Here is a 12,152-nt window from a genome sequence, read left to right on the forward strand (position 1 = left end):
GCCTGGGAGGGGCAGGGGAGGTACATAGCAAAAAGAAATGGAGCATGGCGGGGTAGGTAACACACTTTCCCCCCTGCAACATGAGAGGGGGAGGAGCAGACTGTGAGGGGAAGAGGACCACCTGAGGCAGGGAGGAGCAGTGAACTGCAAGGGGAAGGGGACCACAGAAGAGGAAGCGGGGGAGAACAGTGAACTGTGAGGAAGATGGGGACCCCATGTGAGACTGGGAGGGTGGCAAACTGTGTGGGGGAGAGGTTAGTGAGCAGGTAGGGGTGGAGGAGGAGGCCCCCCAGCCCAATGCAAATTGCAGGGAAGGGAGTGGGGGAATTCTCCCAACCCATGCAGCTGAGACAGGGGATAATATGGAGCCTGTTTCCCTCGAGGTGGGGAGGGCCAGTGCTGAGTCAGAGAGAGTTGGGACCCACTCTTTTAGCCTTTTCAAAGGGTAACAAACTAAATCCTATCAAACCCAACTCTGACCATTTATTGTGACTGTGATTTAAAGGTTTCAGAGTAACAGCCGTGTTAGTCTGTATTCGCAAAAAAAAAAAAAGGAGTACTTGTGGCACCTTAGAGACTAACCAATTTATTTGAGCATAAGCTTTCATGAGCTACAGCTCACTTCATCGGATGCATACTGTGGAAAGTGTAGAAGATCTTTTTATATACACACAAAGCATGAAAAAATACCTCCTCCCACCCCACTCTCCTGCTGGTAATAGCTTATCTAACATGATCACTCTCCTTACAATGTGTATGATAATCAATTTGGGCCATTTCCAGCACAAATCCAGGTTTTCTCACCTCCCCCCACCACACACACAAACCCACTCTCCTGTTACCAGTGAGTGTAAAGTGAGTGATCACTTTAGATAAGCTATTACCAGCAGGAGAGTGGGGTGGGAGGAGGTATTTTTTCATGCTTTGTGTGTATATAAAAAGATCTTCTACACTTTCCACAGTATGCATCCGATGAAGTGAGCTGTAGCTCACGAAAGCTTATGCTCAAATAAATTGGTTAGTCTCTGATGTGCCACAAGTCCTCCTTTTCTTTTTGTGATTTAAAGGTGTTTAACTTGCCCTATTTGAGGCTGTAAACCCTTCAGGGTAGCGAGATGATCTGCCTATCTGTACAGCAACTAACACATTAGGGCCCCACATGTGAGTGAAAGATCATGGTGCTACCTTAATATAAATGTTAAATAATAATGAACACAGAACTAAAACAGCAATTGCTTCCTGCTGCTTGAAGTTAGATCTAAATTATTAAAAATCTCTTTAATCTCATTATCATATTTACTAAAAAAGTCCAGAAAAGCTTATGTGTTATTGGACAAACAGAATAAGGTACCTAATTTTAAAAAGATAGTACATGTGGTAAAAAGGGATACACATAGATAACCCCAAATAGGCAGGTATGCAGGTTAAATACCCATACCTGGCCTGGATCTACCGGCCCAGAGTGGTGCAAAGGGGGCCATGCTATGGGCCTGAATGTATCCCAAATGCTCATGATTGTGTTTAGCATGCCATGTCCTATCTAATCACATTTTTAAAACTCTTGAATTTAGTACTCATGGAAGGTGATGGATAGTCAGTTCGGGAGTTTATCCTTAGGGCAGGTACAGAACATGTATTCAAAGTATCAGCTTCCCCACATTATGCCACTGCTATGAACTGGAGTGACCCTCTCTAGGAGTGAACTAGTAGTCTATACCCCATGCCCATTAAGTCCATTCCCTTTCTACTGAGGCTACCAACTAGTGCTAATTGCAGTGGTGGTTTTATGATGTGGATACTTGTCTGCTAGGACTGGCTACCAAATGCCAACAACTTTAAACCGTATCAATCAATGGGAGAGGGCAGATTTGGACCAGTGATCTCAGGGTAGAAGTCCAACCTAATTCTCCTCAGCAATTGCATTTTGTAGCCTTGTTCTTGTCCATGGTTTGTTTTGTAGGTCTGTGGTTTGGGCTCCAGTTCCTTCAAGTTAAAATAATGTTTGATTTTTCTTTAATTCCGTATACTGGATGTGGTTAAGCAGCAATGCTTAGTCTGGTTATCTGTATGACACGAATGCAAGCAAGATGAAAGCACATAGCAAAGAAATGTGACAGCTTAAGCTTCACAGAAGGGAGAAAATAATTCTCCAGACAGGGTATGGGGCGGGGGTTGTTTTATTGCTTTGAGTTACTGGTTGGTTAAGTGAATTGAATTTTGTTGTGTGTGAGCACATACTGTTAGGCGGTTATTTTTGTATGGATTAAGGCTTTGGCTACACTAGCATTTTTGTCAGTAAAACTTTTGTCCATCAGGGATGTGAAAAAAAATAACCCCAACACTCCCCTGCTCGACAAAAATGCCCGCGCGGACAGCGCTATGTCCGCGGGAGACACTCTCCTGCTGACATAGCTACTGCTGCTCATTAGAGGTGGCTTAATTATACCAGCAGGAGAGCTCTCTCCCGCCAGCAGAGAGTGGCTACATGAGAGGTCTTACAGCGGTATAGGCAGCTACAGTGGTACAGCTGCGCCACTGGCAGGTCTATAGCACAGAAAGACCCTGATTCCAAATAACTGTCAGCACAGTTGTGAACAGGTAACTTTTGCTATTTAAATTAAAAAATAAATACTAGCCTAGAACAAGGAAGATTACTACTGATCTGCCAGGGTCCTAAATATAGTAATCATCTTGGTAAAGGAACCCAAACAAATGATACGTCAATGCAACTCTCTCAAACTGCAACAATACTAGTTTAAATAAAATAAATAAATGGCTGTTTGGTATGAACCACATCTAAGCGTTATTTATGTACTTAAAAATGTATTTAGAAGCCTAATTTTAAGATCCAAATAAAAAAAACATTGTTATTATAATTATATGGTTGTATCTTGAGAAATGTAAGCCTCATTCTAATTTTAAGTTGTGACAGGCCCTGATTCCCTTGGAATCTCGGTTTCAAATCACAGGACTTCATCCTCCTGAGAAGTGTTCCACGCAGTTAACCGAGTGTAGAATTGGATGAAATCCTGAAAACTGAGGTCTTGTCAACTGTGCGTGGATATTAAAGTCCAATAGCACTTTAACAAGAGAAATCGTTAGGGAGTAGTAAATCCTTACTATTCCCCATGCCACCTTCTATGAACCAATGTTAGTCAGTTTCTGCATTCCACCCCATAAGTGGATGTATCAGTGCTGAAACTGGAGGAACGGGCGGGGGAGACTCACCCAAAAATGATTAGCTTGCTCCATTTTTTTCTCCCTCCTGCCAGTTACACGGTAGGCATGAGCACCCACGACAACTCTGACAATACTACTTCGTAATAGGGGCCCTGCTCTGCCCCCATCTTCTTCCCCACAGAACCTGCAGTGTTCTCCAGGTGTGATCTCAGTAAAGATTTATTTCAAGTCCCCTTCACCAATATCACCACACTCCCCCATGCTCCCTCCTATTTACGGTGTTTGTCAAGATTTAGGCCTTCTCAACAAGACCTGAAGGAAACAGAGGCCTCGCAACTCTGAGCAACTAGCCCTGTTCCTCCCTCTCTCTTCTTTGCAGTGCCTTCCTGTGCCTCTTTTATCAGCCCTGAGCTAATGGGGCCAAATGAGCTCTTACCCTACCCAGCCTGATTGTATCATTAACCCCTATCAGCTTCTCCTGGTAAACTTACTAGCTCCTAAGTGATCAGAATGCAGGTCTGCCAGCCACCTAGCCCTGGATTCCCAACAGGGACTCACTCCCTGCAGTCACCCTGCCTCACTGGCTGGGAGCCTGTTGCTGACATTGAGTAAGAGGAGCTGCTGCTGCTGGACTGAGTAACTTTATCATCTCTGTTACCTCCTGGGCCTGCAGTGGTCGCTACTGTCTCTAAGGGGGGAGCAGCGTGAAGCCCTCCCCTCAGTCCCTCCACCACTGCTACCCCTCTACCGCCCTCAAACACCATCTGGGACTGCCTCCACTCCTTAGCCTAGCCACTCGTCTCGACACTGCTTCCACCTGGGACTTTATCAGCAGAGGTGAGGAGTGACTTTTGTTTGCAAGCACATGTGCCCCCTTCCCTCCCCTAGACTTGCCTTCCCCCAGCTGCCCTAGGCTGGAGGGCTTCCCTCCCTGCCCCCCACCATCTGTTTGCATTGAAGGAGAGGAGACTCCCCAGAAGACCATAAGGGGATTACTGCTGTCGAGCCTGCCACTGTGCCCCCTGCCATGGTCCAGCGGGTGGATCCTGCTGAGGAGGCCATGGCAGACGAGGGGGTTGGTATGGCCCTCCCTCCTGGTATCCCTTCTGAGAAGGCATCAGAGGGAGTCACCCTGCCCCTTTGTCATCCGCGCCCCCTTTCAGTGCCAAGGTGGATGTCGCTCCGGTCACTAACAGGGAGGATCCTGTGGTGGTAGGTTGGGACTTCTACTCCGTCTTTGAGGAGATCGAGGCCCTAAGTCTGACCCCTGTCACCCCGTGGGAGGATGAACCCCTGCCAGCAGGCCCCAGTCTGGGCAATGACTTTGTTGCATCGTTCCCTCCTCCTCTTTGTCCCTTTCCCCAGACCACCGCCCCTGCTCTCGCTCTCGGGGCACTCCTGGGCTCATCCGCCTGCCCGGCCGCAGATGGCACCCATTTCAAGGCCGCCCAGAGGCAGATTAAAGTTTCCTGGGGCTCCTCCCCACCCCTTCTGCCTACGGTCTCACCCACAGCCCCATTCCATTCTGCCCCTTCCCCAGGGTCTGCCCCTGTCCACCTAGGGTTCCCCCCATTCCACACTGCACACTGCAACCCATTTTCTCCTTTCTGAGCCCCCCCCACACTGAGGTCCCATGACTGGAGAAGCTCTGTTCCCCCGCAGAGAGCTGCTACCAGAGAGCGGGGTCGGGATGCAGGGGCTCTGGGCATGGGCCCCGTTGGCCCAATGGCTAATCCTCCTCTGAGGCCGCACAGCCCATTGTGGCACCCAGGCCTGGCATCATAGAGGACCGCCTACCCACATCCATCTCCTTGACACCTGTGCCCGGTCAAGCGGTGCTGCACCCTGGTGGCCATAAGAACGGTCATACTGGGTCAGACCAAAGATCCATTTAGCCCAATATCCTGTCTTCAGAAAGCGGCCAATGCCAGGCGCTCCAGAGGGAATGAACAGAACATGTAATCCTCAAGTAATCCATCCCCTGTTGCCCATTCCCAGTTTCTGGCAAACAGAGGCTAGGGACACCATCCCTGCCCATCCTGGCGAATAGCCATTGGTGGACCTATCCTCCATGAATTTATCTAGTTCTTTTTCGAACCCTGTTATAGTCTCAGCCCAGCTGCTGAGGCCCCTTGTCCTCATTCCATTCCCATCCCCGTCACTAGTCCCACCCCTTCCCCTTTCCTCTTCCACTTGCCATGCTACTGCCACCCCCAGGGTTGTCCTGTTTCTCTTCTCTGTTGACAACCCCCTGGGAAGTGGTTTTGTATTTCCCTCTCCCAGTCCACTCGGAGCTGCTGTTCTCCCTCTGCCACCACCCCTTGTGCCCAGGACTGAGACAGGCTGCACAGCGCCAGCGAAACAGGCTCCATGCTGGGGATCCGCCTCCTGTTTTCCCATCTCCGCAGGCCATGGGGCCATTTCAGGGATCCAGCCAGAGGATGACCCCCAGGCGCTGAGGGTCAAGCTGTGCTGCTTCCTGGTGGACATCCCTGGCTCCAAGAGTGAGGTGCAGCTTGCTGTCCAGTGCTGGGGGGATTTACACTTCATTCTCTGGGCTGTGATGGCCATTTTGGAGAAGGGTAGGGGGACCAGGAGGCAGGATGCCATGGCCTACCAGTGGGCCTGCAGCTTCTATGACTCCCTGGTTGCTGCAGGTCCCAGCGAGAGCTGGTGGCACTCCTGCCCACAAGGATCTTCCTCTGCCCCTGTGATGAAGCTGACCACCATTGCCACCTCGAACACCTGGGGCTGTAGGGTGGGTCTCCACAGGTACCAGGTGTTCTCCTTCATTTGGGATAGGGAGGAGATCCATGTGATCTTCCTGCAGGAGACCCACATGGACCCAGCCACCAATGCCAGCTGGCAGCTGGAGTGGGAGGGACAGGGTGTGCTCCAGCCACCTCACTGCTTTTTCAGGCATGGTGGCCACACTATTCTCCCCCAACATATGGCCAGAGGTGCTTGGGGTTGCCAAGGTCATGCCGGGTCACCTGCTGTACTTTCTGGGCCTGTGTAGAGGAGCTGACACTGAACCTTGTCAACGTCTGTGCCCTAATACCCGGCCCAGAACAGGTTCTCTTCTTTCAGCCAGCGTCAACCTTCCTTGGCTCCTCGCAAGTGCCATGTCCTGGGCAGGAATTTCAATACCACCCTATACAAGTGGGACCGCTCAGAGACCAAGAGGTATCCAGCTGCCACGGATGTCCTCAGGGAGATCATAGACCATCACTCACTGGTGGACATCTGGTATGACCACCACCCAGATGACAATTCCACCTTCATCTACATCTGGGTGGAGGATGCTTGGTCATGCCACTCCTGGTTGGACTGAATTTATTTGCCTCACCTCCATCTCTTGCGGGCTCACTCCTCCAGCATCTGGCTGACTCCATTATCATATCATCACCTGCTGGCTGTGATGGCCTCTCTCACCTAAGAGAGGCTAGGATTGGCCTATTGGCATTTTAATAGCTTGTTGGGGGCTATGGGCTTCATGGCATCCTTCCAGGAGTTCTGGCTGGTCTTTCCCTCAGCGCAATGGTGGTGGGATGTGGGGAAGGTTAGCACTTTGCTCTTCTGCCATGACTACGCATGGGGGGTCAGTCAGGGGAGGGAGGCAGTAATAGGGCAGCTGGAGCAGGAGGACTTGGAGCTGGAGAGGCATCTGGCCACCCGCCCTGTCCCCCTGCGGAGTGTGCCAGGAGAAGTAGGAGGAGCTCCAGGCTCAGGGTGGCTTTGTTCGATCCTGCATCCGCCTCTTTCAGGAGATGGATCATGGTTCTCGCTTCTTCTATGCCCTGGAGAAAAAGAGGGGGGCCAAGAAGTATGTCACCTGCCTCCAGGTGGGTGATGATATCCCCCTTACAGATCCATTGGAGATATGGGGGAGGGCCAGGGCCTTCTATGTCAGCCTCTTCTCCCCAGATCTGACCAATGCCTGTGGGGTATTCTGAAATGGACTCCCGACGATCAGCACGGGTGACTCAGACCAGCTGGAGTTGCCTCTCACTCTGGCTGACTTCTCGGAAGCCCTCCATCTGATGCCTACTAATTAATCCCGGGCATCACTGAGCTGACCATGGAGTTCTACCACACGTTCTGGGACACCCTTGGCCTGGATCTCACCATCATCTGGGCTGAGTCCTTAGGGAGTGTGGTGTTCCCCCTGACATGCAGGCAGACCGTGCTCGCTCTGCTACCCAAGACGGGGGACCACTGTGATCTTCGGAACTGGCGTCCTGTCTTGCTCCTCAGCACGAACTACAAGGTTGTAGCAAAGGCCACCTTGCTGTGGCTGTGGTCCATGCTGGTGGTCCAGGCCAGTCCATCCTACCCAGACCTACACTGTCCTGGGCTGTACCTTCTTTGATCATCTTTATCAAGTCCAGCACCTTCTTTTATTTGGGTATAGGGATGGCATAGGGATTCGCCCTCCTGTCCCTGGACCAGGAGAAACCCGTGGTCCACCATGTTGAATGCTATCTCCCAGGCACTCTGTGTGCATTTGGCTTCCGGCCCCATTTTGTGGGCTTTCTCTAGGTGCTGTACACCTCTGCAGAGTGTCTGGTCAAGCTCCACTGGACCCTTACCAAACCCATCATCTTAGGTCAAGGGGTGCATCAAGGCTGCCTGCTGTCAGGCCAACTGTACACTCTAGCCATTGAGCCCTTCCTCTGTTTCCTCCGCAGGAGGTTGATGGAGTTGGTGCTCAACAAGCCAGAGTTGTGGGTAGTCCTGTCAGAGTATGCTGATAATGTGCTCCTCATGGTTCAGGACCTGGGTGACCTGACATGGCTGGGAGCCTACCAAGCTGTCTACTTGGCAGCCTCCTCTGCCTGGTCAACTGGGTCAAGAGCTCTGGCCTGATGGTCTGGGACAGGTGGCAGGCAGGTCCCTCCCACCTGTGCTCTAGGCCATCTGGTGGAGCACGGATCTGCTGCTCTATCTGGGCATTTACCTTTCCGTCATCCATCTCTCCCCACCAGAGAACTGGCATGATTTGGAGGGCAGGGTGACTAAGTGGTTGTGGAGGTGGACAGGACTGCTCTGGTGCCTTTCCCTGCGGGAGAGGGCACTGGAGCTCAGAGGTGCTGGAACAATTTGTAGAGTGGGAGCGCTGAGAGCCATTGAACCAAACTGTAAATCCGGTATATAATAGAAACCACTTCAAGCCAGGGGAGGCTGCAGCACCGCCCGCACCCTGAGTTGCAGCACCTATAGTGGAGCTTAACCAGCTGGGTCCATGCTTTGGCACCGGCTCAAAGCCCTGGGTACCTTGGCCTGCTTCCAGAGGTTAACTCTGGAGTTCTTTTGGCTGGGGCTGCAATTGGTATCTGCAGGGGTTCTGAATCATCCCCTGAAGAAGGGGGGACAGGGCCTGCTCTGCCTCTGCAGTCGGGTCCATGTCGTCCACTTCCAGGCCTTGCAGAAACTCCTTTATGGTGCAGGAAGTCCGGCATGGAGCATGCTGGCACATGCCTTCCTCCACCACCTCTGAGGGCTCTGGTACAACTGGCAGCTCTTTTACCTCCATTCAAGGGATCTTCTGCAAGACCTCTCTGAGCTCCAGTCTTCTACCAGGACCTCCTCCAGACCTGGAAGCTGGTCTCGGTGACCAGGTCTGTGGTGGGTACCAAGGGGGAAGATCTCCTCACAGAGCCCCTCTCACACAACCCCCACCTTGGTGTGCAGGTGGCGGAGTCCTCAGTATGCTGGAGGTTGGTCCTGGCAGATACCACCAGGACCATAGACTTCCTGAACGATGACTAGGGGGACTGGGTGGATCCCCTGGTGCTTGGCCAGTGCATGGGGCTCCCCACCCATCATGTCCCCCAGCGCATACTCAAGGCTGCCCTCCCCTTAGGCCTTCATGATTGGGTTCTGTGGGAGGGTGCTCCCTGCATGCCCCTGGCCCTCTGTACTTTGTCAGCAGTCCTGCGAGCCCCCTGGCCACTCCCCAGCATAACCCAAGCCAGCTGCGTGAGCTGCAGCTGGTTCATTTCCAAACCATGCCTAGGACACAGCTGTATATGTTCATACTCCATAACTTTCATTTCCTCACCCTTGTGTCCCACCCCGACACCAAGTGTTGGGACCTCCTACTACCTGTGGAGGGTGAGGAGCCCCAGTGGGCCAGCCTGTATTCCACCTTGGCCCACTAGGGATATTAGTTGGTGGCTCCTTCATGGAGCCATGAGCATGGGCATGTACTTGGCGTGGTTCACCCCACCGCTTCTGGACACTGACCACTTCTGCGGCGTGAGGGAGACCCTGGTGCACATTTATATAGAATGTGCCAGGTTGCAGCCCCTTTTCCAGCTCCTCTAGAATCTTCTCATTCAATTCTGGCTGCACTTTCCCCCACACCTCCTAATATATGTAAACTCCATCCATGGCCCCACGAATTTGCGAGAACTCCTCATCAACCTCCTCCTGGCACTGGCCAAGGTGGCCATCCGCCATACCAGGAGGAGGATGCTGGACAGGGAGGTGCTCTGAGACTGAGGGAGGAACATAAATAGGCCCTATAGATCATGTGTCAGGGCAGAGTTCTTCTGGGCTGTGTCCACTGGCTCCCTGCACACCTTCAAGGAGGAGGGGACGCTGTCCGGGGTTCTCTGCTCGGTGTCACCTTCTGCCTGCCTGATTTTGACCCTGTGACACTCACGCTTGTGCTTGTTTTCAATATTTGTTGCCCCCCGAACTTGCTTGAGCCCTGGGTCCAGTCGCTCCTTCCCTTAGACTGGGGGAGGGACATTCAGATGTGTGCGGGCTTGTGCCCACCCACCCCGCTGGGACGTCAATAGGTACTCATTCCCTGCACCCTATTATACAACTATTGCCTCCTAGTTTGTGCACTGGGCTGTGTGTCAGTGGTGTGAGGGCATGTGAAGTGCTTCGGGATCCTTCAGGCTGAAAGGCACTATACAAACATAGCTGCCTGTTTTAAAAGACTATGTAAATACCTTTTATAGAAGATGGTTTCCGGGATTCACTTCCAATCACTTACTCCCCGCAGCCTGTTTCTGTCTAAGCTGCAGCTTCTTGCTAGGTAAAGGTTTTACTCCTCCTTGACCTTGCATATTTTTCTGGGTCAGGCCTTGTGTGCTACTAGTTCATATTCCAGATTTTCTTCCCTACTCTGTGCCAACCCCAGCGTTTTGCCTCTTCCTCCTTGGACTGCACCTGCTGTGCTGTGCTTTCTGTAGCACCTTATTATATATAATTGCCTGCCAGCAGTCTGTAGGCCCTCTGTGTCTTTCTTGACTTCCTGTCACTGCAGCTGGCAGAGGAGGCAAATAATGTAAATGCCCTGGATAAAGCACACAGGAACAGTTGCTAATTATTAGAAGTTATAATTATGAGACTGATTCTCGACATGCTGTGCAGCTACAAAACGAGCAGTAAAAATTTTAATTCTCACTAGCCAACAGCAGCAGCAGTATTATTATTATTATTCCAAGACAAAAGTGCATTAAAATGGAGTTAAGATTGAGAGTATGTGTCAGTAATTTAAGGGTAAAAATAATTACAGGGATGTTGTAATTATCCTAAACCAAGCATTACAAACCCAGGACTTTCAGAGTTAAGATTACTTAAAAGAAATCCAGACATGTTAAGGTATGGAAATCCATAGTTCAAGCCCCCAGACAACTTAACTTTGCCTTGTAGGGATGTCATGCGATATCCATATGATCATGATTAAGGGATTTTAGTGTTTGTGTAACCCACACATCGCCTGGGTGTGCTGTTCTGTCCCATCTAGTGGCACCGAGGCCACTTAGAGAGAGAGATTAATGAGTCTGCTCTACAGCCTTAGGTAATAGCCAGTTTGCTTTTAGCTCATGCAGTAGTGGCTCATGCATATAGCTACCAGAGGTCACAGGTTCTATCGCGCCCACCAACAAGTGTTACATTTGCAATCTGTAATTAGAGTAAACTGACTTTGAAAGGCACATTAGAATTTTTTGGTTGTTTCTCCCCCCGCGGCGTCACTACAGGGAAGAATTAAGGATAACTCTGGTCGGAATAGCTGGTGAAAGGTAGTAAGTCACACAAGCTGGACCACAGTCTATCTGTTTGTGACTTCTGAATGCTGGAGGGATGAATATATGCCTGTCTACATCACTGGTTACTTGTGTTTTTCAGCTAGGGATAACAGAAACAGTTAATAGTAACTATGATTACAAATAGTAACTATGACAAAGGCAGGAAACGTTCACTACTATGAACTGTGCACATGCTGAGATTATTTGGAGTTATTTTACAATTTACATCTTACTTTTTTATATATGGAAAGGACTATGGCCCTGATTCTGCAGCTTCTTGCACATGGGTGGATTTTTGTGCCTTCACAGGCCCACAGTGAACTTCATGGGGTGATGTGTGGGCAACAACAGTCCACCTGAGTGTTGTGAATTCCAGGATGGAGGTCTATGTCTATATAAGGCCAGATCCTGATCACATTGAAGTCAATGGCAAAATTTACATTTTCACTGGGAATGGTATTTTGCCCAGAAAATATACAGTGCACACTGTAAACACCTTCAAACCAATTTATCATGTACTGCTACAAGTATATCAGTGCAATGCTGAGTTTGAGGATTTAAAAGCAAACCCATCAGAAAATTCAGAAATTCTACCACAGCAACCATTATTTGCTGCTGTTATACCAATGTAATGTTTGGCACTTCAGAACTATATTTATAATTATATTATTGCTTTAATACAGTATGTATGGTGGAATGTGGCTCGGTAGTAGATGCAGTGGAAACAATCATTTTTAATTTCTTAACTTTTATGCATTTACACCCTCATTTATGCATTGAAATTCCTAGTTGGGGTTTGTTTTGTAAGAAAAAAAATTCCTACTTGATATTTCACTAAATTGTTTGTTTTCATATTGTTTGTCTTTCCCCAGGTATTGTTGTACTATTTAGTTTGATGCTCTGCTAGCAGAAAATAGTTGT

The sequence above is a fragment of the Lepidochelys kempii genome, chromosome 2 (genome assembly GCF_965140265.1).
Source record: "Lepidochelys kempii isolate rLepKem1 chromosome 2, rLepKem1.hap2, whole genome shotgun sequence".
NCBI lineage: Eukaryota > Metazoa > Chordata > Testudines > Cheloniidae > Lepidochelys > Lepidochelys kempii.